Here is a 22909-nt window from a genome sequence, read left to right as displayed (position 1 = left end):
GGGCCTTGGGCCAGAGCCCCTTTGCCCATGCCTTAAAACGTCTCTGCTTAGGGTCTGTTTTAGACTGTGGCGGGGAGAGTAATCTCCACAGGGTGATGGAGTAAATTACTTTGTCACCCTGATGTATCTCTCATCCTCCAAATGTAGGGATGTGTGCCAGCCCCACGGACATCTCTTAACATTGTCAGGAACCACCATTATAGCGGGTTCTTTCAATGTAGCGCAAGTTAGACATATGGCTCCATCAAACATAATAGCCAGCTGTCAAACTTTTACAAAGCTTTACTTATTTCAAAAGGCGAGTTTGTTATGGTAAACAATACTAAAACTAATGACCCCCACCCCATGAGAGTTTATTTCCCATGGTGTGGTGGTCATTTGTTTTGTATTTTTACTGAAGGAAAGCAAAGAATTGTGATGTGACTGCTCCCAGTACACTGGGTGGATGGTTGGATGGCTTTCCTCTGACAGTCAATACACAGTTGGGCCATTGGAGGAGTATGTTAACGATGAGTAGGCTCCATCGTCGATATACTGTCGGACATCCGCCGTTGGGATGGAGTACACTCTTTACCAAACTCTAAAGCAGACTCTTAGGGGCATATTATCAAGAAACGGCGTTAAAATTATTGCCACTTTAGTGGCAGAAAACTACTGCTAAAGCGGCGATAATGGGCTTGATAATCTGGCCTTGTGAATTCCCATGGAAGCCCATGTTCTGGTGTGAACATGGGCTTCTATGGGAATTCTCAAGGGCATATTAAAGCGGCGATAATTTTAACGCTGTGCTTGATAATATGCCCCTTAGATCTTCAAAGCAGGTTCTTTAACCCTCTATGCCATCCTACTGGTGGATTAAATTTGCCCTTTTTCATAGTTGGAAATGTAGCTCAGTGGTTTAATATTCCTAAAGTGGTAACTTATGACCAAGTTTAATGTTGCATGTTTGAATCTTGTTGACTGCGACTTCAAACCTTCATTCATCTAGGATTCATAAAATAATTATAATTTAAAGGGGTAATGATAACTTCAAATACATTTTCAAGCAGTATTTAAAAAGCAAGTGTGTGTGTTCACCCCTACAGTCATAAAAAATGGCGGTGCAGATGGGTGTATGAATTTCATGTGGACCAGGCTTTAACTCCTGTTGACGTAAAGGTGGCACCCCTACCAGATGGCCACTGCCCACCACAAAAACATCAGGCGTAAGCCGTGTAAGGGACGCAACGCCAATAGGGCTAAAAGGGCTTCAGCATGCTCCCCTCCCCGTAGTGTGTCTAAGCCCGGCTGATAGAGCTTCGGGACACACACAGACACACACACAGATTGAGCTGCTGTGGGCAGCGACTGGTGCCTTATATCAGCCCCATCTGAGCATTTTACAGGACTTTAAAACCATTTACACGCTAATAAGGCTTTCTATTTTTTTGACTGGTTCCAGTACACCCTGCATCCCCACTCTGACTATTCCTTTCATTTGTTAAATATTTTTGCTGCAACAGTAGGAGAATGCATCTACTAAAAAGTAATGTTAGGAGTTTAGGGTCGTCACCTGACTGTTTACTACCAGCAAACAGGTATTCTGTTATTTCGGCCTGTACAAAACTAAGCAAAGTCTCCTTAAGCCTCTATTTTTATCCCTTATCTCTACATACTTCAAGCCGCAAATATAAACTGAAAGCACTTTTAAATGTGTTCTAGAGCTGCATTGAGATCCTTGACTAAAAATTAAACATGGGCATTGTAGGTCTTAAAACGACAACCAATGGCCAGTATTTTTCTCTTGGAAAGGTGGCAACCCAATAGGCATATCTAGTGGCTGAAAGTTTGTTGCAGGATCCGCCAATAATGTATGTCCTCCAGCCTCCATTCCTGATTGATGCCATAATAACAATAGTTTAAACTATATTTGAAACCCCCCTCGACAACTGTGGATAACATTTTGAGTTTCTCAGAGTATCTGAGAATGCAGCCTGCAATCAGAAAACTCACCCATCATTCTCACACTTCACTTCAAGCTCAGGTTGCACTCACAGTAATCAGACAGCATTTACATTGTTCACCATGCACTCACGCCATTCGCTCTCCTCCTTCCCTCCACTCACAAGATCACACCGCTCATCCTGCACTTACATGGCATTCCGATCACTTGTCTCTCACCGCTCGCCCTGCAGTCCCATCACTCATCCTGCACTCACAGGGATCACACTGTACATACACCTCTCACCATGCACACACGCAGTTCACTCTGTACTCATCATGTTCACTCTTCTTTTCCCCTGCACTCACACTAGCACACTTCTCACTCTGCACGAACATGACACTCCACTCTTCTGTCACTCTCACCCTTAAATCTCACCAATCACCCTGCACTGACAGTGATCACACTGTACTTACATCGCTCCCCATGCACTCACGTTGTTCACCCTACACTCAAGCCATTCACCCTCTTCTTACCCTGCACTCAAACGAGCACACCGCTCACCCTTCATTCAAATGACACTCCACTTACCTCTCATTCTTACTACTCACTCTGCAGTCTCACCACTTACTCTGCACTCAATCTTAAACAAGCACATCCGTCACCATAAATTCATTCTTCACACTCTGCACTTACACCCACACACAAACTCAAATGAGCACATCCCTCACCCTGCACTCACTCCTTTCATCATGCTCTCACACAAGCACATCAGTCACCCTGCACTCACATTTTGTACATTGTATGTTGGGTCTCAAAATACCAACATGCAAAGTGTTACTGGATAAAAATCATGTTTGCCAAAGGAGTCAAGCTTTTCATAAGATCAGTTGAATACTGTGATATTCATTTTTAAAAAGTGGATTAGTAAATAGTGTTGCTGCTTGATTCACATGTGAAACCAAATATAAACCCTGAAGTGCAATGTTTCATTCACATCATGCTTGTAACAAGCATTGACAAGGCCATGTGTTATGATTTCTGAATAGTGTATGGAGAAAACATTATTAAGCTGCGCTTAAAAGCAAAACAGATAAAGCAGGGGCCACAACAGTGCAAGCCTTTCTAATGCCATTCAATCTGATTTGACTAATGGGAGTGTGAATGGCAGCATGTGTGTGTGTGAGTATGACAGAATATAAATGTACAAAATAGTGCAAGAGATATAATGAGAATGAGTGTGTGTGTAAAACTGAGTGTGAGAGACTGTGTGTTTGTATGAGTGCATGTTTGTGTGTGAGTATCTGGGTTTTGCTCGCAAGTATGCTGCCGGTCTGGTATACTGGAGGTTATTCTTGTCTTATGGATGAGGGCACTAACGGCATAAGAATTGGAGGTATTACCTATGGCAGAACACAGGCTCTGACATGCTGTACATAATTTTTAGTATATAGTGTGCATCCATACTAAAATGCTGAAACTGACATTTGAGGTAATTATAGTCAGAAGAGACCTTGTACTAGTTTTATAGGGTAGATAAAATGGCAAAATTCTGACCTCTGCGTACTGGAGGTATTTTTTTAGGTACCCATGACAATTGGGTGGAGTCTCCATATCAAACTTCCAGCACAAGCATCTGGTATGACCTTGGTATAAGGGAACCACCTATGAAAAAATGCAGACAGTGGCATAGTGGAAGTAATTTCTGACTTGTAACATTTGAAGAAATGGGATATACTCCTAGGAAAGGACAGGCTTCTCTCACACACTTTAAAAGTACTATTACATGTTATGAATGCCCTTTCCAGTGTTTCTCAGTAGCAGCACACACCTTCTGCCCTACCAAATACTGTACTCAAAGTAACCAATATGTGCGCGGAGACAAAGCCCCACTCTAACGTGTGCTTCTTAAAGCTTTTTTTCGTTTGATCACATAAAGTGAGGTGAATGTTGAAAAGTAAAGCCAGACCCCAAAAGTAAATCTCAGAAATTCTAAAACACATCCATTAACTATGATTGTGAGAAATGGGGGTCTCTAGTTGGCAAGGGCTTGCACCTTGGTCCAAGTGGGGACCCTTCTTCCTAGTCTAGATAAGGGAGTTACACTCCTAAAATAACCCCTGCTCACCCCCTTGGTAGCTTGGCATGAGCAGTCAGGCTTATCTTAGAGGCAGTGTGTAAAGCATTTGCAAAAAACCAACAGTAATACAATGTAAGCACTACAAAAGGACACCACACCAGTTTTAGAAAAATAGCCAATATTTGTATATACTTAAAACAAGACCAAATACGATAAAGAATCCACAATATAGTACTTCAAAAATAGTTACTTCTCAAGATGTCTTTAAATTGCAAAAATAAGTTGAAAACACAGTTCGTACGAGTCGGTAGCTCGGTCCAAGCCTACCACGATGGTGAAAATAACAGAGTCTCGCCGTTCCTGCTGACAGCCTCAGTACGGGCCAGCAACAGCGTGTACAGACTCGTTTACAGTATCTTTCTTAGTGCGGCTCACACAAGCGTGCGAGTCAGACTTGGCATCCGTCACGGTTGCGATGCAAAGTGGAAGCGGTACAAGGAGCGGTGTCTTCTCAATGCGGTGCGAGCAGCGGCTCGGTGACAATCGTCCAGACGGTGTCGGTGAGACCAAGGCTTGCGGTGCAGGGCGAGACGGTGCTCGATGCGGTGCTGGCATGTTGCGGTGTAGGTGACAGAGCCGGCCGTGGCGTCTGTCGCGGTTATGGTGCATAGTGGAAGCGGTGCAGGGCACGGTGTCCTCTCGATGTGGTGCAGGCAGCGGCTCGGTGGCGATCGTGCAGACGGCGTTGGTGAGACCAAGGCTTGCGATGCAGGGCAAGACTGTGCTCGATGCGATGCTGGCAGGTTGCGATGCAAGCAACAGAGCCGGTTGGCGGGGATGGGCGCTGGCGGAGTCGGACAGCTGTGCGTGACGAGGCGGTCATGGGTGTCGAGCCAGCGGCAATCGTCTCGGTGAGACCAGGCCAGCGAAGTGACGTGAGGCGTGCCGGCTGTGGTGTCCTCTCGATGCGGTGCAGGCAGCGGCTCGGTGACAATCCTCCAGACGGTGTCGGTGAGACCAAGGCTTGCGGTACAGGGCGAGGCGGTGCTCGATGCGGTGCTGGCATGTTGCGGTGTAGGTGACAGAGCCGGTCGTGGCGTCTGTCGCGGTTACGGTGCATTGTGGAAGCGGTGCAGGGCGAGACGGTGTGGCCTGCGGTGCCTTCGGGACACAAGGCCAGCGACGGAGTCGGTGACAGAGTCGGTTGCGGTTCCCTCTTCTCTGTGGCAACTGAAAAAGCGGTTCCAAGAGCGGTACCCAGAGGTTGGTGAAGTCTTTGCTGTCCCTGAGACTTCTTAACAAATTTCTCTTTGTTCTCTGAAGACTGAGAGGCCTTTGCCTAGTCCAAACCAGTTCTGGTCAGTCCTGGAGCACTTTGTTGACAAGACTCCTTCTTTCCTTTCACAGTGTAGGCCATGGACATCAGATGCACCACAGGAGGTGGAGCCAGCATTGTGGAGGGAAGGCACTGCCCTATGCAGGTCCCAGGTACAACTCCTCCCACCCATCTACATGTAGATCTTGTTATTCAGCCCTGTGCTGACTCAACCTGTCTCCTGGAATCCCCCAGCCCCTGTCACTCAAACTCCAGACAAGGAATACACAACCTAGCAGAGGCAGGCTTGGATGGTTAGACAAGAAAATACCTACTTTCTAAAAGTGGTATTTTCAAACACAGAATGTTAAAACCGACTTCACTAAAAGGTGCATTTTATCATTCTGAGTTCAGGCATACTAAACTCGAATTTCTACCATGTTCCCTGGGTCAGTTAGGATTATAGGATGTAATAAGCAAACTGCCCATTCTGGCCTATGGGGAACAGGCAGCCTTGCATAGTGAAAAACGAAGTAGGCTGTAATCCACTATCAGGACATGCCACACACACCAGGTCATGTCCTACCTTTCACATACAATGCACCCTGCCCATAGGGGTACCTTGGGCCTACCAGAGGGGCGACTCACATGTAGGGAAGGGAAGGTTTAGGGACTTGAAAGTGTGTACACTTTCCAAGTCAACATGGCAGCCCCGTGCTGCGCACAGGCTCTGCAATGGCAGGCCAGAGTTACACTTTACGGGCTGTTTGCGTGGGTGGCACAATTCAGTGCTGCAGCCCACCAACAGCATTTGATTGATAGGCCCTGGCACTCACAGTGCACTTTACTAGGGACTGACACATAAATCAAATAGGCCAATCATGGAAACACCAATCCATAACACATTTTATACAGAAACACTTGCATTTTCACACTGGACAGCAGTGAGGAAAGTGTGCAGAATCATTACATCAGCAAAAACAGTGTCAAAAACGGGATGTCAGAATGCAAAAAGTCAGGGGAAACATGCCAAAAGATGCCAAGTCTAACACATGTCCCCTCCAGCTGAAAGTAGGGAGAACTACCCAACCTCCTGGGAGTTCTCTTCACTAAGGCGGAAGAACCTGGACAGAACATCTGCGTTGGCGTGTTCTGTGCCAGGGCGGTGTTGCACCGTAAAGTCCATTACCTGTTCGGAGATGGACCACTTAAGCAGTTTTGGATTCTCACCCCTCATTTGCATCAACCATCTGAGGGGCCTGTGATCTGTCCGAAACCGGAAGTGAGTCCCAAACAGGTATGGTCTCAGCTTCTTCAGTGCCCAGACCACAGCAAAAGCTTCCCTTTCTATGGCACTCTACCTCTGTACCTTGGGGAGTAGTCTCCTGCTAAGGAAGACTACAGGCTGATCCAGGCCCTCTTCGTTCAGTTGTGAGAGCACCGCTCCCACACCATGCTCTGAAGCATCAGTCTGCACGACATATTCTTTGGAGAAGTCAGGTGCCTTGAGCACGGGCGTCGTGCACAAGGCTGCCTTCAGGGCATCAAAAGCTTTCTGGCAGGACTCAGTCCAGATCACCTTCCTGGGCTGCTTCCTGGAAGTCAGCTCTGTTAAGGGTGCAACGATTGTGCCATAGCCCTTAACAAATCTCCTATAGTAGCCGGTGAGACCTAAGAAGGCTCTCACCTCTGTCTGGGTCTTGGGGGGCTCCTAAGCCAGAATGGTGTCATTCTTGGGTTGTACGGGCGCCACCTGGCCCCTTCCTACCTGGTGTCCCAAGTACAACACAGAACCCTGCCCGATCTGGCACTTACTGGCCTTGATCGTGAGGCCTGCACCTTGCAGATCCCTCAACACTTTCTCGAGGTGCTGTAAATGTTCTTCCCAGCTGGAACTGAACACAGCAATGTCATCTGGGTAGGCAACACTGAAATCCTCCAGTCCAGCCAACACCTGATTGACCAACCTCTGAAAGGTGGCAGGGGCATTCTTCAACCCAAAGGGCATCACCCGAAACTGGTAATGACCTTCTGGGGTTGAGAATGCAGATCTCTCCTTGGCCCCATCGGTTAAGGCAATCTGCCAGGACCCAGAAATTAAATCAAATGTGCTGAGGAACCGGGCAGCTCCCAACCGATCAATGAGCTCATCAGCTCTGGGGATGGGGTGCGCGTCAGTCCTGGTGATGGCATTGAGCCCACGGTAGTCCACACAAAACCGGAGTCCTGGAGTGGCACCGGGTGCAGAAGTCTTTGGGACCAAGACCACTGGGCTGGCCCAAGGACTGTTGGAGGGCTCAATCACCCCTAATGCCAACATCTTAGAGACCTCCTCCTTGATGTTGGCCCTGACCCGGTCAGTCAACCTGTAAATGTTGTGCTTTACAGGAGGGCTGTTACCAGTATCCACGTCATGGGTACACCAGTGAGTAACACCTTGGGTCAGAGAGAACAGTGGGGTGAACTGTCCCAACAACTGGCAACAGTCCCCCTGCTGCTCTGGAGTCAGTGTGGGGGAGAGGATCACACCTTCCACTGACCCATCATGCTCCTTGGTAGACAGGAGGTCAGGGAGAGGCTCACTCTCCTTTTCCACCCCATCATCTGTCGCCAAGAGCATACTCACTTCGGACCTCTCAAAGTGGGACTTGAGGAGGTTCACGTGGAGGACCCTCAAAGGGTTCCTTGGAGTCCACAAATCCACCAGGTAGGTGACGTTACTTTTGCGCTCCACCACCTCATATGGTCCAGTCCACTTGTCATGCAAGGCACAAGATTCCACTGGGGCCATGACCCACACTTTTTACCCAGGTTGAAATTCGACCAGAGTGGCATTCTGGTCATACCACCTCTTCATTTCTTCCTGGCGTGCTTCTAGGTTCGCCTGAGCGAGTTTCCTGAAGAGGGCCGTTTGGTTTCTGAACGCCAGCATGTCACGAAACACATCCTGGGGAGTTTTCCTGGGAGCTGCCTCCCAGCCTTCCTTTATCAAACTCAGAGGTCCTCTGACAGGGTGGCCATGCAGGAGATCAAAGGGGCTGTACCCAAGAGACTTCTGAGGCACCTCCCCGTACGCAAAGAGAAGGCATGGCAAGAGGACATCCCACTTACGCCTCATGGGTTCTGTTAGACCCTTGATCATGCCTTTCAAGGTCTGGTTGAATCTCTCCACCAGACCGTTTCCTTGTGGGAGTTAAAGAGTGGTGAACTTGTAGGTTACACCACACTCCTTTCACAGGGTTGTCATATACTTGGATATGAAATTGGCCCCCCTGTCAGAAACCACCTCTCTGGGGAATCCCACGCAGGAAAAGATCCCCATTAATGCCCGGCCCACCACTGGCGCCATTGTTGTCCTGAGAGGGATTGCCTCCGGGTACTGGGTGGCATGGTCCACCAAGACCAGAATGTACCTGTTGCCCATGGCTGTCTTGGGATCCAGTGGCCCACACTATCCATCCCTACCCTTTCAAAGGGTGTTCCAACACCAGGAAAAGGTTGGAGAGGAGCTTTGGCCTTCCTCCCACTCTTGCCACTTGCCTGGCAAGTTTGGCAAGACCTGCAGTGTCCATCTGACTGTCTTCGCATTTGGGGCCAAAGAAGTGGGTCACAAGCCTGTCAAAGGTCTTGTCCTGCCCCAAATGTCCTGCCAGAGGCACGTCATGAGCCAGACCCAGTAGGAAGGTCCTGAAGCTCTGGGGTACCACCAGCACATGGGCTGACCCAGGCTCAGCAACCTTAGCCTCCCTGTATAGGAGACCATTCTCTCAGTAGATCAGATGTGACCCGTACTGATCACCAACTGCCTGGTCTGCAGTTTGCTGCCACAGACCCTCCAGAGTAGGGCACTCTTTCTGCTCCTTGCAGAATTCCTCCTTGGTGGGACCCCCTTCTTGCTGCCAATGTGTCAGCTCAGAGATGTCCCCCAGTTCAGCTACCTGCTCCCCTGTAGACACCGGGGCGTCCCCCTCAAGACCCGCCTTCTCCCGGTTCGTGGGAACTTCAGGGGCCGGTTTCCCGCGCCCCCTGCCCTTTCTCTTGGCAGGGACATAGGCCACTGTTTCAGACTCCAAGTCCTATTGATCACCCTTTCTGGCTGCCATTGACCGAGTAGACACACATGCCCACTCTGGCAACCCAAGCATCTCCAAGTGAGATCTGAGCTCAACACCCTTCCATAAGGACTGCTACAGGTCGTTACCTAGCAGACAATCTACAGGCATGGTAGAGCTCACAACCACCCTCAAGGGACCTGAGATTCCCCCCCACTCAGAGGGAACCTGCCCCATCATACACTGGCGCTCTGAGTTGTCCACAGCAACTACTTGGTGGAATGCCCCTGGGACTACTTGCTTCTCAGAGACCAGGTGATACAGGACTGAGGTCACACTGGCTCCAATATCTCTGAGAGCCTCTACCCTTTTTCCATTGATGGTCACCCAGGTGCTATATTTCTTTGTGTTAGGGGGCACCTGGTTTCCTGGACCATCTCACTGTCCCCTAGTGAGATGAGGGTCATTTCTGCAAGATGCCCACCCTCCTGTGGGCATCCTTGCTCCCCAAGCGCTACACTAGCCAACACCTTGGACTGTCCACCGGTGAGTGTCTGTGTCCCCTTTGAGCACCTGGGGTCCCCCTTCAAGTGACCCACCTGGTCACATGCAAATCACTTGCGGGGGCAGTCTCAGCAGGCTTTCCTGTAGAGACCCCTTTCTTCTTATCTCCTGGGGGATGGGAAACTTTACCCTGGGTGCTAGTTTGGGGCCCTTTAGTAAACTCCTGTTCTTTACCCTTGTCCCCCCACTTTTCTCCTGGGGACCCTGCCCACCTTTGGCTGAGTCTCCCACAAACGCTTTCTTGTGGACCCTGGTACTCACCCAGCGGTCCGCCTCCATAGCAAGCTTCCTGGGGTCGGTCAGCTTACTATCAACAAGGTGCTGGTGCAGATCTGCAAAACATAGACTAAACAAGTGCACCCTGCAATCAAATTGTAGAGCCCCTGAAAATCTGTCACATTACTGCCCTTCACCCAGCCATCCAGCGGCCTACAGAACACATCTACACATTCCAACCAAGTGTTGGCCTCAGACTTTTTAATGATCCCTATACTTTTCAGGAGTGAGTCCATACCTAGTGAGGAGAGCGTCTTTCATGTCAACATAGGTGAGGTCCTGCCCCTTACCCAAAGCTATCAGAGTATCCCTAGATTCTTCTGGAAAGAGAGGCCACAACCCTGCCCTCCAGTTCCTCTCAGGGACCCCATTCATATGAATAGATGACTCGTACCCTTGAAACCACCTTTGTATGTCATCACCCTTTTTGTACTCTTTACCTACGTTCGTGGGGATGTGTACAATCCTGTCTGTGTGTGCTGAAGGGTTGCTGCCACCATCTTTGGCTCCAGCTCCTTGATCATTCTCTCATGATCTAGTATCATCTTTCTTTCCGCCATGGCTATTCTCTTGTCTTCCCTCTCACTTTCTATTTTGAGTTTCTCCAACTTAAACTTCTTGGCTTTCCTCCAGCTCCTCTGGGGACAAGCTACTGCTGCCTTGCCTGGAGGGTTCTCCCCCTCCCAAAAGCACATCCACCCTAGGAACAGGCTCCTCCACCTTTCCACTGAGAACACCAGCTTGCCCACTGGTATGTCTGGCTGCTACCCAGGCCCTCAGTGCCTTTTGTAGCTCATCCTTCCTGATGAGGCCTCTGACCTGGACTTTCAGGTTCTTGCAAATCGATTTTAACTCCTTTACATTGTAGGCTTCCAATCGATCCTCCTCAAAGGCAATTTCCATTGATGCAATAGATGATGCAATTGATTCAGGCATGTTGAAGTAGCAAGTTCAAACTGGCAAGATCAAAAATAGGCCAAAAAGAAAAAATAACCAGTATGTGGTACGTAATGGTCTGCGATATGGTAGTAGTGCACACCAATCACTGTAAGTCAAGTGGAAACACAAGTCCTATCCTCACCGCTGACTAGACCTGGGCTAAAATTTCGTTCCGTTTGCGGAAATTGCGATAATCTGACATTTTCGCGTTCTGCGGAAAGCGCGAAAATGTCAAAATTTCCGCATTCCGCAGCTTTGTGATAATTTGGTTCTTGCTCGCGCTGTAAAATAATACATTCTCGCGCGCGCGCGATCGCCTTACCTGAATCCCTGCGTTCGCCGACAAGTTTTCTTGATCCGGTCGCGTTCTCCATGAGATGTTGTATTGTTTTTAGCCATTTGCGCTGTCTCGCGACAGTTCGCGCCCGCAGTGACGTCATGCGTCGCGCGATCACGTCTTTCTTCTCGCGATCATGCACCGCGAGACAACTGAAAACAAGATGGCCGCGCCCGCAAGCAACCGCATGGGTAAGTTGGCGAGCCGCAACCATGCAGAAAATCTCGCGAACATGCGGAAAAAAACTTCCGCATCTTCGCGATATTTCCGCGTGTTTCGATAATTTTTAACATTTTCGCGATAACTTGCGAAAGTGGATTTCGCAAATTCCGCCCACCCCTACCGCTGACAACCAATGTTAGAAATGGGGGTCTCTAGTTGGCAAGGGCTTGCACCTTGGTCCAAGTAGGGACCCTTCTCCCTAGACAGGATAAGGGAGTTACACTCCTAAAATAACCCCTGCTCACCCACTTGGTAGCTTGGCACGAGCAGTCAGGCTTATCTTAGAGGCAGTGTGTAAAGCATTTGCACAAAACCAACAGTACTACAATGGAAGCACTACAAAAGGACACCACACCAGTTTTAGAAAAATAGCCAATATTTTTATATACTTTAAACAAGACCAAATACGATAAAGAATCCACAATACAGTACTTCAAAAATAGTTACTTCTCAAGATGTCTTTAAATTGCAAAAATACGTTGAAAACACAGTTCGTACGAGTCGGTAGCTCGGGCCGAGCCTACCATGATGCTGAAAACAACAGAGTCTCGCTTTTCCCGCTGACCGCGTCGGTACGGGCCAGCAACAGCGTGAACAGACTTGTGAACAGTACCTTTCTTAGTGCAGCTCACATGGGCATGCGAGTCGTTCTTGGCATCCATCGTGGTTGAGATGCAAAGTGGAAGCAGTGCAAGGCGCAGTGTCCTCTTGATGCAGTGCGAGCAGCGGCTCGGTGACGATCGTCCAGACAGCATCTGTGAGACTAAGGCTTGAGGTGCAGGGTGAGACGGTGCTTGAAGCGGTGCTGGCAGGTTGCGGTGCAGGTGACAGGGCCGGTTGTGGCGTCCGTCGCGGTTACGGTGCAAAGTGGAAGCGGTGCAGGGCGCGGTGTCCTCTCGACGCGGTGCAGGCAGCGGCTCGGTGACGATCATGCAGACGGCGTTGGTGAGACCAAGGCTTGTGGTGCAGGGTGATACAGTACTCGATGCGGTGCTGGCAGGTTGCGATGCAAGCGACAGAGCCAGTTGGCGGGAATGGGTGCTGGCGGAGCCGGACAGCTGTGCGTGACGAGGCGGTCACTGGTGTCGAGCCAGTGGCGATCGTGTCGGTGAGACCAAGCAAGCGAAGTGAAGCGAGGTGGTGCGGGCAGTGGTGTTCTCTCAATGCGGTGCAGGCAGCGGCTCGGTGACGATCATGCAGACAGCGTCGGTGAGACCAAGGCTTGCGGTGCAGGGCGAGACGGTGCGGCCTGCGGTGCCTTCGGGGCACAAGGCCAGCAACGGAGTCGGTGCGGTTCCCTCTTCTCTGTGGCAACTGAAACAGCAGTTCCAGGAGCGCTACCCAGAGGTTGGTGAAGACTTTGCAGTCCCTGAGACTTCTTAACAGGAGGCCAGCTCGGTTTCAGGCCCTTGGAGATACTCAGCATAAGTAGAGAAAGTTCAGTCCAGTCTTTTCACTGCCCAAGGCAGAAGCAGCAGATGCAGGCCAACCCATCAAAGCACCAACACGGCAAAGGGGCAGTTCTCCTCCTGGCAGCTCTTCCAGCTCTTCTTCTTAGCAGGTTCCTTTATTCCAGCGAGTTCTAAAGTTCTGGGGTTTGGGTCCCCCTTTTTATCCCCAATTTCTCTTTGTTCTCTGAAGGCAGAGAGGCCTTTGCCTAGTCCAAACCAGTTCTGGTCAGTCCTGGAGCACTTTGTTGACAAGACTCCTTATTTCCTTTCACAGTGTAGGCCAGGGACATCAGACGCACCGCAGGAGGTGTAGCCAGCATTGTGGAGGGAAGGCACAGCCCTATTCAGGTCCCAAGTAGAACTCACCCTGTCTCCTGGAATCCCCCAGCCCCTGTCACTCAAACTCCAGACAAGGAATACACAACCTAGCAGAGGCAGGCTTGGATGGTTAGACAAGAAAATACCTACTTTCTAAAAGTGTTATTTTCAAACACAGAATGTTAAAACCGACTTCACTAAACGATGCATTTTATCATTCTGAGTTCAGGCATACTAAACTCAAATTTCTACCATGTTCCTGGGTCAGTTAGGATTATAGGATGTAATAAGCAAACTGCCCATTCTGGCCTATGGGGAACGGGTAGCCTTGCATATTGAAAAACAAAGGAGGCTGTAATTCACTATCAGTACATGCTATACACACCAGGGCATGTTCTACCTTTCACATACAATGCACCCTGCCCATGGGGGTACCTTGGGCTTACCAGAGGGGCGACTCACATGTAGGAAAGGGAAGATTTAGGGACCTGCAAGTGTGTGCACTTGCCAAGTTGACATGGCAGCCCCGGGCTGCGCACAGGCTCTGCAATGGCAGGCCAGAGTTACACTTTACAGGCCGTTTGTGTGGGTGGCACAATCCAGTGCTGCAGCCCACCAACAGCATTTGATTTATAGGCCCTGGCACTCGCAGTGCACTTTACTAGGGACTGACACATAAATCAAATAGGCCAAACATGAAACACCAATCCATAACACATTTTATAAAGGAGCACTTGCACTTTCCCATTGGACAGCGGTGAGGAAAGTGCGCAGAATCAGTACACCAGCAAAAACGGGGTCAAAAACGGGATGTCAGAAAGCAAAAAGTCAGGGGAAGCACTCCAAAAGATGCCAAATCTAACAATGGTGCTTTAAATAAAGCATATCCCAGTGCTATACATGTATCTTAACTACCGCATGGATTTACATCATGGGTTGCCATGAAATAACTCATTATCCAGAAGCTGTGCAGTGGTTCATAACACTCTCAGTTTTATTCACAATCTTATTATTTTCATTTCTTTCCTTTCATGCACTTATTGCCAATAATCTTTCCCAGTTCCTATTTCACCCGTTGTGCCTTTGACACCCATTGAAATCTTAATAAGTGAATGACGGTGACTACATGGAGCTAGGTAGTGCACAGTGCACAGTTGCCATTTCGGAGTAAATATCCTTTCTAGTAGAGAGCGTATTCACGTAACATTATATTCTTCCTAAATTAATAGGGACTTTCTTATCATTTGTTCACTCCCTACATGTTTAGTGGACTCTGATAAATGTGTCTTTGCATAGATACTAAACTGATGTATATTTGTATCTTAATTTTATGGTTTAAATCTGTTTTATTGATTATCAAACAAAGAAGTGTTCAACAGGACCTCCTGCTCCTGAAAGTCAATGCAATACAGACAAAAAGTGCCGGCTATAGTAGCACTACTAAGTAAGATGCAAGGAGCGAGTCAACAAAAGGAACCCTCAGTAGCAGAAAGAAAAACCAAATAACAAAACTCCCTACTCCCCCCTCCCTACCCTCCCACCCCTTGTCCACAAACCATAGGTAGAAGAAGAAGGAGGCAACACCCAATGTGTGCAGGTCACCGTGGCCATTGTGACATGCATTTCGCAGGGAGCTGAGTGTCCGCAAGGCGGAGAAGCCTGAGGTATCGGGGGCATGTCAATTCTCGAAACTCCGTTGTGAGCAGAGTTAAGAAGGGATGCCACAATTCCAGGAATTCATCCCCTTTGCCCGCTAGTGTAAGGGATAACTTCTCCATGCCCAGAACCATCCACAGTCGCTGTAACCAGCCCGAATGCGGAGGAGCCTGGGGGGAACGCCAGTGCACCAATAAATTCTGGTTGGCTGCTCCTAGGGCAATGGCGATGAGGCTGCCTCTCCGGGATTTCAGGGGATATGTCAGCGGATTGGGTAGGCCAAGGAAGATGTAGGCTGGAAAGCGAGGAAGTTGTGTGTCAAGGTGAGCATCTATGTCATCTAGAATTGTTGCCCAGTAGGTTTGGATTCGGTCACAGCTCCACAAAAGGTGCTCCAAGGTGCCCACCTCCCCACAACCCCTCCAGCACAGATCGCTAACGCGAGGGTCCAAGCGATGGAGACGTTCCGGTGTATAATACCAATAGGTGGCAACCTTGGTCAGCGTCTCCGTAAGCCCTGCGTGGTGCGCCGAGTGTCGGGCCCTGTAGTATATGCTGTCCCACTCGTTGTGAGATAAAGTCCTCTCCAAATCCTGCTCCCAACGCGCTCGTCCGGCATTATATGTGAGGGTAGTAGCCGTAAGTAGATGTTTATAAAGATCAGAGATTATTTTTTTATTGGAAGACCGAGTAATCAGCCATTTCTCATATGGGGTTAAAAAGCACTGAGCTCCGGGTTTAATTTGTGGTTGAAGTGCCCAATGTCTGAGTTGTAGGTATTGCAGCCGATCAGTCTCCGAAAGGCCATAGTGTGTTCTGACTTGTGGGAATGAAAGTATGCCCTCTAGATCAAATAGATGTCCCAGGGACCGGTAAGCGGTAAGGCGCCAACTTGTAAACGCCTTAGGGTCCAATCTAGGAGTGAAATCGGGGTGTCAAACAGCAGGGTCATGGGGAGGGAAATGTAGTCAGCCCGTGTGCGGTAGCCGTGCGGTCCCAAGCCTCCAGTATAGTACTTGTGATGTAAGAGGGGTAGAGGTTGTCTGGCCTATGCCGCTTCCGTAGAAAGAGGATACCCTGCAGGGGCATCGCTGCAACCGCCTGATCCTGGAATAACCAGTGTTTTCAGATTCTAGTCAGCTCCAATCTACTAGATAGCGGAGCTGTGCCGCGTAAAAGTAGAGCTGCAAGGACGGTATGCCTACCCCTCCATGTTCCGGAGGCAGGACCGCAATCTCCGACTTGAACTGAGGCTTGCGGCCTTGCCATATGAAGTGCGCCAGATCTGACTAGGTTTGTTGAATCCAGCCTGCGGGAGGGCGCATGGGAATGGTCTTGAAGAAGTAAAGGATCTGGGGAAGAACAGTCATTTTGACAGCTGCGATTCTGCCCAACCACGAGAAGGGATAGTGCTTCCATCTACCTAATTCTCTGCGGATTTGGGTGTGGAGCCTGTCATAGTTGGCCGTTTTGGTGGCCAGAATTGTGGGGCCTAACTGCACCCCCAAGTAAGAGACCATAGTGGCGGACCATTGGAAAGAGTGCTCTTCCATTACATGGGCTAATGTGGTCGCTGACAATGAGATGTTTAGAGCTGTCGACTTATCCATGTTATTCCTGAACCCCGAGGCCTGTGCAAAATTATGGAGCTCAATGAAAAGGGCCCGCAGCGTTTGGACAGGGTCAGTGATGGAGAGCAGAATGTCATCCGCATACAAGCTATTCGTATGTATATCTCCCCCAAATTTAATTCCTGTGATGAGAGGGTGGTGTCTAATTCTCCACGCAAGAGGCTCCATATAGAGCGCAAAAAGGAGAGGAGAGAGGGAACACACCTGTCGGGTGCCCCTCCCTATGGGGAAACGTGAGGACGTCTGGCCGTTTACCCGTACTGTGGCCTGGGGCAGGTGATAACAGTTCAGTATACGAGTGCGCAACTTTTCCCCAAAGCCAAACCGGTGCAGGACTTGTTCTAAATAAGGCCAGTGAACCCTGTCAAAGGCTTTTTCTGCGTCAATAACCAATAACATATACCCCCTCTGTGTGCGAGACGCTTTTTCAATGAGATGGAGTGCCCTCTTCATATTGTCACTGGTTTGCCGTTGAGAGATAAAGCCTGCTTGGTCTGGTTCCACCAGTTGGGTCATGTACGGGGCAAGCCCTGTCGCCAGAATGCTCGTATATAATTTGATGTCTATATTTAAAAGGGAAATCGGCCTATATGCGCTGCAACAAGTGGCGTCCTTACCGGGCTTCGGTATAACGATAACCGAGTCCTCCAACATTTCTCCCGGAATTGCTCCGGTTTGTGCGAATGTATTAAAGAGATCACGCATCAGAGGGGCCACCTGGTTGCAAAAGGCTTTATAGAAGGCCGCGGAGTAGCCAGCTGGGCCACCAAGTCGGAGGCGGGAGAGAGCCGCAACAACCTCCTCTAACCCGATATCTCTGTCGAGATGGTCAGCCTGAGCTGCAGTCAGAGCGGGTATCTGGGCCGCTTCTAAATAGTCAAGGCTGTGCAACATGTCAAGGGAGTCCCCCGAGTACAGCCTAGTGTAGAAATCTTGAAAGGCCTCTGCGATAGCTACATCATCCAGGGGTGAGCTCACCTCCCGACTGTCAAATGGCTTGCACCCCTTGCCGTTGTCTCACTTCCCTGAGTTTATGCGCCAGGAGCCGGCCGCACCGGTCTCCTCCGGTGTAGTAGGAATGGCGGAGATGGAGGGCCGCATATTCGGCTCTGTCCTGGTTCAGTGCCGCAAGCTGCTTCTGTTCCGTACAGAGCTGGCGCCAGGCCCTGGCAGCCCCGGTGTGTTGGTGCATCCGTTCCAACTCCGCCGCCACTCTTTGTGTGAGTTTGGCCCGTTTCTGACTGCGCTCCTTATTAACAGCAATGGAGATGGCTATAAATTCTCCCCGTAAGACAGCTTTAAGGGCAGTCCATTGGGTCGCTATCGAGGTGTCCGAGTTAGCATTAAGGGCTAAGTAGTTCGAAATGGCGGATTTTATCTGATCGACTGTGGAAGCCTGGTGAAGCAATGAGCCGCGGAGACGCCAGTGCCGCAGTGGTAACTGTGAGCGTGGTAGCAAAAAGGTAGCTATGACTGGAGAATGGTCTGATAAAGACGCAGGGAGAACGTCAGCTTCAGTAGTTAGCATCTGCAATGGAGTGGAGCACAGGAAATAATCTAGTCTGGCGTAAGTTTTATGAGCTCCTGAGTAATAAGTATATTTGCGGCTCAAGGGGTGGAAGTGTCGCCACAAGTCTACCAGGCCCAAGTCACGAATATGGGTCAAACCAAACCGTGAGAGGGCCCCCACCTGGCTAGTGGGCTGGCAGGAGCGATCTGCAATGTGATCAAAGACTAGGTTCAGGTCTCCCCCCAGCAACAGGTGCTGTTCTGAGTTAGCTGTCGCTTCAGTGAGTGCATGATGGAGGAATTTATTCTGCCCCTCGTTGGGAGCGTACAACAAGCCTATTATGAGGGACACCCCAGCTACAAGGAATCGGTATGTGAGCAAGCGACCCTTGATCTCGGCATCCTTCTGGAGGATTTTTCCATGAAAGGAACGGGAAACGAGAATTGCCACCCCTGCCGACTTGGTGGAGCTAGAGGAGAACAGCTGTATAGGGAAGGCTCGAGACTTCATCCTATGGTGATCTTTGGACAACAAGTGGGTCTCCTGTAAGAGACAAATATCGGTAGCCGAGTGTTCCAGATAACTAAGGACAGCCCTGCGTTTAACAGTATTATTCAAGCCCCGGACATTGAGGGTCCATACCTTAAGCAGCCTATGTGGCATCTAGTGTACGAAAAGGGAGTGGGCTAAAGGGAGCGCTGCGTAGGCCCTGTAAGGGAGTAATGCGAGTAGGAATGGACTGTGACGGCCCATGGCATGATCCGCGCTACAATATAAAGAAAAATGTGGACAAGGGGGACCCACCCAATAAAAAATAAAAAAAAGGAAGGGGGGAAACAAGAAACAACCTAAAAACCCATTAGAAGAAAATCCCCAGAACATATCCCAAACGGGGATCAAATCAACAAGTCCAATTAGTAAGAATAGTCCGCCGTCCCAGGACAACTGGTCAATCGGCAAAGTAGGGGTCCACGTGTGTCCGAAAGGAGGGCTCACTCCCCCCGCCGTCCCCCACCATCAGCAAGGAAGCGAGAAGAAGATCCGGCAGGTCAGGAGCGGTCATTTGGCTGTCGAGTTCTCTCTGGAGAGGGCCTCAGTAGCTGCGGTAAGGGCTGCCTGCTGTCCTTTGACAATCTCAGATCTGGACGGCCTCCGGGCACGATGCCGTCCACCCTGACGCCACCAGCCCGATGGGGATACCTCGGGTTTTGATTCAGAGCTGCGGACATCATCATCCCCGGAGGGTCCCGCTAAACCCAGCACCTGGCAGGCCTCCACAAGTGAGTGGATCTGATGGAGTTTCCCAGTATGACGAAAGATGAGGTGAAAAGGATGTCCCCAGGAGTATGAGATCCCCTGCTGCCTTAGATGATCTGTGACTGGGTGAAATTGACGGCGCCTCTGCAGCGTGATCAGAGATAAGTCCTGGAACAACACCGGAGAATGTCCCTGGTAAACAATGGGGTGGAGGGACCTCGCTTTACTGAGTATGGCCTCTTTAGTCCTAACGTCCTGGACACACACCAGGATGTCCGCCGGCGGTGCATTGGATTGGTGGGTATCCCCAAGGATGTGTCGGAAGAGGCCCTGAGTGAACGCAAAGAGGTCTCGGGTGTCCTCTGCAGCTTTGACCCCATGGATCCGAATATTGTGCCTCCGGGATCGATTTTCTAAGTCTTCCAAGTGGGTTTGGATGTCAACGTTTTGATCCTGAAGCCGAAGCACCTATTGCTGGAGCATAGATAAGTCCGACGTCATGGTGTCACTCCTCTCCTCCAGGGAGGCCACCCGCTCTTCCATGCCGTCAACATCCCGGCGTACCTCCCTGAGCTCCGTAGCAAATTCCACTTTCACTGATTGAATGTCCTCTCGGAGTGTGAGGAAGAGCGATTCCAGGAAGGCTTTAGTAATAGGTTAATCTCCGGTTGACAAGGGGGATCGCTCTGCAGTAGCCTCCGGGGTTGCAGCAGCCATAGTAGGAGTGGATTGCGCTCGGCTAAAGATATCTTTAAGAGGCTTCACTTCGCCGGTTTTAGCCTTGGACATTCTGTCGGACCTTCAAATGCAGCTGGTGTGCAGGCTCCAAGAGCAGAGTGGGTGTCCCCGACAATAGTGCCAACGCTGCCCAAAAACCAAAGAGCCCTTGCCGGTCCCAGGGAGGTCCGGGAGTCCCTCTATTACCAACACAGAGGTGGTGTTGTGCCCAGGCCGCCACTCCCAGATACACCTCCCCCGCGTAGCAGTCATTTGTGTCAGAGGTATCGCCTGAGTTCTCCGTGGAGGGTGTAGAAGAGATGCTGGTCGAGACCTCCCCACCTCCGGTGCCACCAACGTCCTCTGCTCTCGGGACCCCGCCGCCCCCGGGGCCCAGGGAACAACTTCAGTTCCCCTCTGCACCGACCGGGCTGGCCCCGCACCTCATGGGACCGTCCCACCAGGCAGATCAGAGGGGGTCAGTCCACTCCACGGTGCTCGCCGAGTGGCACCTGATGCAGATGTCCTGTGCTAGCAGCCATGGGAGGCCCAGGATGTCCCACAGTTCTCCCCCATCAACCAGGTATGGCTTGCTGCTCATCGCGTACCTCGCCCCCTCCCTCTACAGCACCTCGGTACTCAAGCCCAACCGCTGTGTATCTCTTACTCACAGTAGTAACTCGTGGCAGTCTTCCTCATGGGCTCAGCCTACGTTGCCTCAGGGGCCTCCACTGTGGGTGTGGGCAGGGCCGCGATTCTCCACGATGACGCTGCTGGTCCAGGGGCCCCGCTGAGGGACAGGCAAATGCACCCAGAGGCACAGGAAACCCCACGAACCGCCGCACAGGTATCAGGCAACTGGACACCGGAGGCCTCCCCCGGATCCTGCAGACTTGTGCTGGGCTCCGCCGGCCCAGTCGCACCTCCGGCGGGCTCAGGCATACCACAGGCTGGGGATCGCAGTGGCCTACTCCGGCCAGAGGACCCCCGGGCGCTCCTCCGGCTACTGCGGGCTCGCTGGTCACGGGTCTTGATTATGGGCCCGAGAGGCACCCCAGGGCAGCATCAACGTAGGGGAGCACCTACGCCCAAAGAAGAGCAGATGTAGAGTCCACCGCCAGCATCTGCCGAGCCGGCACCAGATCGCTCTCCAGGCGTCCGTCGCTATGCTGCTGGCTGGTCAGTGGGGCAGGAGACCAGCAGGAGGGAGGGCGGGGGCAAGAATACTGGCCTCGATGATCCAAGCCTGGACCACCTCGTTGTCGAGGCCACCCAGTTGTGGGCAGCCGGGTCTGCCTCGCCGCCTCTCCGGTCCTGTCCCAACAGTCACCGCAGCGGGTCGGATTTCGTGCCTCGCCCGGGTCTGGAGTGTTCGGCCAACAGTCGCAAGGGCCGGTCCACGCTGAGCGGGCCCTCAAGGAGCCGAGCTGTGCCTGAACGGGTGGACGACGGACAGGAGCCAGAGAACAAGCGTACTATCCCACCACCATCTTGGCCACGCCCCCTCTGTATCTTAATTTTATCATTAATGTATAATTATTAAACTCAATATATTTTCTTTCCAATAATTGTCAATGTTAATACAGAGCACACTCACAGGAATGGACACTGGTCAACCTTTACATGGTGAGCAGCATGGATGTATCCTTATCTTTTCTTCTGAAGAACAACACAGCAGTAGGTAGCAGGAAAACTGGCTGGAGCCAAGATACCTAATGCCTGCCTTACTTTAGAGAAACCTGCCCTATGCAATGGAGAGATGACCTATGGCTGAAGGACAGACCATACTCAAGAGACCTGAACATGAGACAGGAAATCTGAACACGGAGAGCTGTCGATGGGTCTCAAGAGCACAAGAACAGACCGGCTGGATGAGTACAAAGGAAAAAGGGTCCTCCCACCATAGTACCTGAAGTGGCAGTACCTTAGGGCATCATAATGCCTTTGTAGCACAATCAAAGGCCTTAAAGGCCATGGCTGTGTGCCTGGTACACCTGCATTACTTCCAACCCACCAAATAATTTAGACCTCTTGCTTCCCTCCCTATTGCACCATCATTGCCCAATCACAGTTCTAGCAGTGCTGTGCCATTTACTAGAAAAACTACAGTGGTTCCATAGGAGTGCAAAAAATGTACTTAATACCAGTATTCATCAGGAAAATAGGTTGCTTGGTACAAAACAAATGATTAACAATTATGTGGTGAGGAATTAGCGACCTGTGCCTCAACTTCTATGTCCCCAAAGCAAATTTTAGCCACTTTTGAAGGTGTAGCGTTAATAGTAAGCTCTATGTTATTAGTTCCAGTGAATGGGCAAGTTGATAGTCACCCTAAATGGTTTGATCACGCATGCTCTGTGGCAAGCAGAGATTTAAGGATGGCGCTAAAAAACAAACCTAGAGACTTAGGCGAAATCAGGATCCTTCGCTACACTTATAAAAAAACATTAGATAAGCGGAAAAAAGAAATCAAGGCTAGTATTTGGGAGTCCCTGCTTGACCCAGCTGTCCTGGGAAATAGCAGCAAATTTTGGGAGATTGTCAACAAACCTCTGTTTGACAACCCAAGTGATACTGCAATAGGCACAAACATCCCAGAGGCAGATTGGGTGTCCCATTTTAGTGCAATTTTTAAAAGCCATGATCAACTTCCAGACCATGAC

The sequence above is a fragment of the Triturus cristatus genome, chromosome 3_2 (genome assembly GCF_964204655.1).
Source record: "Triturus cristatus chromosome 3_2, aTriCri1.1, whole genome shotgun sequence".
Classification (NCBI taxonomy): domain Eukaryota; kingdom Metazoa; phylum Chordata; class Amphibia; order Caudata; family Salamandridae; genus Triturus; species Triturus cristatus.
This window is presented reverse-complemented; position numbering follows the sequence as displayed.